We start from the raw sequence: 5,880 nt of genomic DNA, 5'->3' as shown, positions 1-5,880 counted from the left end.
GTGATTAACAAATTTTTAATAGTAAAAATAAAAATACAAAAAAAATAAAAAAAATATTTTTTTGAGAAATTGTAATTTATATTTTTTTTAAAATATCTTTTTTTTTTAAAAAAAAAAGATATTTTTTATGTAATAAATAAACAAATTTTTATATTGTTATACCCAAACATAATTAAACATAAAATTACTTTTACTTTTCTATAAAATCTTTTAATAAAAGATAATTCCAAAAAGATCATTTTTTTTAAAGCTCGCCCAAATAAGCTTTATATGTATGATGATGATTAGTTATGTCACTTTTTTTTATAGTGACAATAGTTTTTTACAATTGATTTGTGTATTTTAAATTTTTAAGAATTAAAGTGTCCGATAGCTAGAGAATTTTTGAATTTTGAGAGATCTACTTTTTTTTTTGTCCTAAATCTAATTTGGGTAAACAATTTAAATAAGCTCTTTTAAAAAAAGATAAAGTATAAGAATTTTTATTAATAGCAGCTTACAAATAAATTATTTTGTATTTAGATTTTTAGTTATAGAATTACTTATTTTAAAATTGTAGCGTTTGGATAAATAGCTCAAAAAATACAACTTTTTTTCACAAAAAATGGATATTAAAACAACGACGATAACAAATACTTTTTAATATTGAATGTTGATTTTCTATAACCTAATCACTAAGATTACAACTGTTTAGGCAATTAATTCTTTATTTGCTCTCTTATTGGTTCCATTTTTTAGGTAGAAACTGGTTCTTCTACTTCATCTTCATCCATAACAGTATTCTTGTATGTGGTAAATAGTAATAAAATTTTAATTCACAATAATCTTGATGGCAATGCCAAAGAAATTATTGTGCAGTTAGTCTTTGCTGTTTTATTGTGTATGATATGGTAGATAAAAATAAAAAATAAATGTCAAATGTGTGTCAATGTATATTTTGTTGGTGTTTTTTATTTTTTTTATTTTTTTATTATGGTCAAGAACTTGTTATAACTAACTATAAAGATAATAGCAACTATATAAAAATAAAATCACATGGAAAAAATAAAATTAAAACTGAGATTTTATATTACACACAATGTTAAATACAAATTTAATCATAAAAATAGAGTGGTAAAATGATAAAAAAAAAAAAAAGCTGAAAGGAATATATGCAATAAGTAGTTCAGATGGAACATTGTTTTAAAATGGTGGTGGAAGGTCAATATTTTCAACAGATAAATCATTAAGTAAAAATAATGGTGAAAGGCCAATACTTCTAGCAGATAGAACCTTGGGTGAAGATGGTGGTGGGGCCAATATTTCCAGTATTTTTTTTACAGAGAAAGTAGATTTTTTTGTTTTGAGGTCATTTTTTTTACGGAAATGATAGAATGACTTATCTAGGAGGAGAAGTCATATATTTTGGAAATGGATCATCCCCAGTTTTTTTAACACTTGAAAAAATAAAGTGTGATATTTCATTATCTCACCTTTAATTCTATAAATGGGACTAAAAATAAAGAAGAGAGAGAACAATGAAAGATGAGATGAAACACTGAATACCATCCCTTTTTTTTTATTGGAGAGGGTCGACTCCCATATATTTCTATTTCTTCAAAAAGTTATGAATTAACTTTTCGAAAAATTAAAATTTTTTTTAAAATAGTGCCAAACACACTTATTGTGACTTTTCATAATTCAAAAATCAGAAAAAAATAGCTTCTGCTATTTCCCAAAAGAACTCTAAGTAATCATTAGCTACTCTTGCAGTGTTTTGTTGAATATATTTTGGGTACAAGGATAATATCTCCTGTATTTCATTTATGAAATGAAATTCACCTTTTCATGAGTCCCATTTTAATGTTGATGTCCCTGGCTGTCATGTTTTGTGGAATGTCTCTACAAATTAAGAAAGAAAGACAATTGGGAATTTTTGAATTGCACTAACTTAAGATTTAAGGATAATAGAAGCTTTTTTTTGTTAAGAAAATAAAAGAGTGTTGACTAGAGGCTAATTTGAATAATTTATTCAAATAAAACAAATGAAGCAAATGTCTATCCATTGAGAATTACTTATTTATTTGTCCTATTTACATTATATATAAATTATGAAACTTCTTCCACTTTTTAAAAAAAAACACATGAATCGTAATATCTTTTTAAAGGTTTATAAAAAAAAATATGTGGACGTAAATGGTGAAATCCCTTCATGGTTTAAGAAGAAAATGTTGTAGACATAAATTGTGGTACCCCTTCTACAATTTATGAATAATTATATATATATATACATAATTCACAAGACCAAGTGATGGATTACATAGTTGAGAGTTAAAATTGATGGAGGTGAGCATTTGGGAGAGAATCAGAGGACTACAAGACTTTAAAGTGGTGGAGCCATGGAAGACCAAAATCGTATGTACCGATTGAATACCAAAATCGTATGTACCGATTGAATGGTATTGTTCACGTGACTGGAAATATTAATCAAGAAGTTAATTTTTTATATATTAAAATTTCATTAGTAAGGAGTTTTTTTTTTAACTTATATGTTAGAATTTTATTTGTGCTTTGTGTAATTCGTAAGTAATTAACAGTGAAATGATTTGTACGTTAAATTTTGATTAGTATCGAATTAATTTTTTTGTTAATGAACTATATTTTTTTTAAATTTGATTTTTCGCGAATTAATTTTCTATATTACTGAACCAAATTTTTTTAAAATTTGATGTGTGGAATTAATTTTTTTGGTTTAAGAACCATATTTTTTTAAAATTTTATTTTTTGCGAATTAATTTTTTTGTTAGCGAACCATATTTTGTAATAATTTGATATGTGTCGAATTAATTTTTTCGTTAATGAACCGTAATTTTTTAAATTTGATGTGTCGAATTAATCTTTTCATTAGTGAATCGTATGTTTTTAAAAGTGGAAGAGTGTCGAAATAATGTTGTCTTCTACATGTTGCAGCTGACTAGGTGTATTTCTTGTGTTAGGAGACAACAGAATATGCCTCTACATGAACAGATTATACCGTATTTAAAAACTGCGAGTTTGTATCACTTGGCTAAACTGAACAGTCACTGGTTCTGAGTTGATGAGTCTCTACTTAGCGCATTCATTGAGAGGTAGCATTCTGAGACGCACACCTTCCACATGCCGTTTGAAGAATGCACCATCACTCTGCAGGACCACTAGCCACCTCATCTGTCTGCTGCCGGACCGAACGGCTCTCGAATGGTATAGAACCAACTGCCACCGTACGGTCTAAATCAGCCGCAAACGAAGGAGATGCAACGTACGGATGAGTTGGTGCAACCGCAGCCATCGAACTAGAAGCACCGCTCATGGCAGTTGAGTAAGGAATCGGAGCTGATGTCCCAAAACTGTCGACACCGACCTCCAACTTAGCGTACAACTTGCGTTCTGACCTCTGAAAAACTCCTATGACAATGAAACAGAATCCAAAGATCTTCATCAAACGCTATCACAAACATATCATATTTCACAACGGTTGACACAACTATGATAGGGATCTTATAAAATAACTTCTTTACCCACTTGTTCCTGAACACCCCAAACTTTTGCAATATGCTGTGTTCTTTAGATCTGACAAGGTATTTGATAAATTGATAAATACACTCAAGAATTTTCTGTCAGTAAACTTCACACCATATTTCTTGCTTCTATGAATTTTTCAGAGCAATGTATTAGCACTAGGAAACTCTCTTCCTCAATAGCCATTGTAAAAATGATCATTTTATACACAATTGATTTTATCGTGTATATATATACTTTTAAATCCTCATAAACCGTAGTAGGAGAAGAGAGGATTATGTATGCATGGCTACTATTCGTAAACCGTAAAAGGGGTACCACGGTTTATGTGGTTTTTACCTTGTTCATAAACCGCGGTTTATGTGTTTCTTCAAAAAAGTGAAAGGAGTTCCACAGTTTACATATAATGTAAATAGCACAAGTAAGTAACCAGTTCTCAATTGTTGTATTTGGGTAAACATTTGCTTTATTTGTTTTATTTGAGCAAGTTGTCCGGCTAATTTTTTTCGATATGACACGTAGGTTGGTGTAACGCCGCGTTAAGGAAGTTAGGGGTGTTTTACACTGTTGTAATGACAGTTAACTGATGGAAAAAAATTGAACGGTCTGATTTCTTGGAGATGAGAAGAGACACAAATCGGACACTGGGCATACATTATTTACAAAAAATTTTTTAGACAATGAAATCAGACCCACTAATTTTATGCACACAAATAATAATTAATTTATTATCACACCTATAATCTTAATAAAAATTATTACTACAATAAATTTATTACTAACAATTAATACTAATTAATTAATTTATTTATTATCATACCTATAATCTTAATAAAAATTATTACTACAATAAATTTATTAATAACAATTATAATAATTAATTTATTATCACACGTATAATCTTAATAAAAATTAGGGTAGAGTATATTTTTTGTCCCTAAAATTTGACAAAAATTTTAAAAATACTCCTAAATTTTATTTTATTTCAATTTTGTCCCAAAAATTTTTTATTTGCATCAAATATACTATCGACAGCTAAATTTTAAAAAAATTTAAGACCAATCTAACAATAATGCAAAAAATTATGCTTGATTTGCTTGAGTTGAGGGTTGTTCTTATAAAATTGTTCTTGAATCGGTCTTAAATTTTTTGAAAAATTAGCTGTTAGGGGTATATTTGATGCAAATCGAAAATTTTTTGGGACAAAATTGAAACAAAATAAAATTCAAGGATATTTTTAAAACTTTTATCAAATTTCAGGGACAAAAAATATACTTTACCCTATATTTTAAAAAGGAAAAAAAAATAAAACTTAAAAAAAAGAAAGAAAGAAAATGTTGAATTGTTGAATTGAATAAGCCATTCTTGTTTTGGAGCTTGGAGGTTGGAAGGTTGGGGCTACGAAGAAGAGACAAAAGGAATTGAGAAGGAATATTTTTGGAGTTAGCAATCAATGATTAATTAGTCCATTGTGTCTATGAAGGGAAAGATAGAAAACTCAAGTCATAGCACTGTGTAATGTGTATACATCTGGTTTGTTCAACGATACTATCTAACTACTTTTAAATTGTAGCTTAATAATCTTTTTGAAACCACAAGCATCGTGACAAATGATATACTATTCATAAGAAATGGCCTATAGTGTGTCGTTTGTATTCTTATAGTGGTTATTCTAACATTACTTTTATTATATTGTTGCCAATTACAACTACCGAATCATGACATTTGCAACAACTGATAAACTAAAGTCAAAACAAGTATGATTAATCTTCTATGTTACTATTATGCATGATTGCATGCCACCTTCAATTCATATCTTCTTCCACTAATATTAACATCAAATTTTTTTTCTTCCTTAATTTATTGAAGAAGTAAATATTATTTTTATTGGATATAGAATGGCAAGACAAGTAGTAGTAGATATTTAGTTGATAACATAGAAAGCTTTTTCTATTTTTCAACAATTTCTTGGTAGAAATTCAGGTGTAGTTAACTTCACGTGAAGTTGGTAACTGAGAGTTGTTAAATGATTTGATTAATTTGATTAAATTTTCAGTTAACCAGTTATCAACTTCACGTAGGAGTGCACATGGGTCGGGTGAAGCGACACAGACCCGACCCGAAATATACAACGAGTTTATTTATTAGACTTGAACCCGGTCCTACACCCGATGAAACCAATACACTTTCGGGCCACAATTATACCGGGTGAAAACCAAGCTGTTAACATTACATTACGTTGATACCTTCTTGTAAGCTAGCATGTAAAAATATCCAAATTTCCAAGATTCCAACCATTATTTAACATGGTAAAATTCACTTAGAAAAATATAACAAGAACCA

Source organism: Arachis ipaensis, chromosome B05 (assembly GCF_000816755.2).
Source record: "Arachis ipaensis cultivar K30076 chromosome B05, Araip1.1, whole genome shotgun sequence".
Lineage (NCBI taxonomy): Eukaryota > Viridiplantae > Streptophyta > Magnoliopsida > Fabales > Fabaceae > Arachis > Arachis ipaensis.
The sequence above is the reverse complement of the archived record's forward strand: the minus strand, read 5'-3'. Positions refer to the sequence as shown.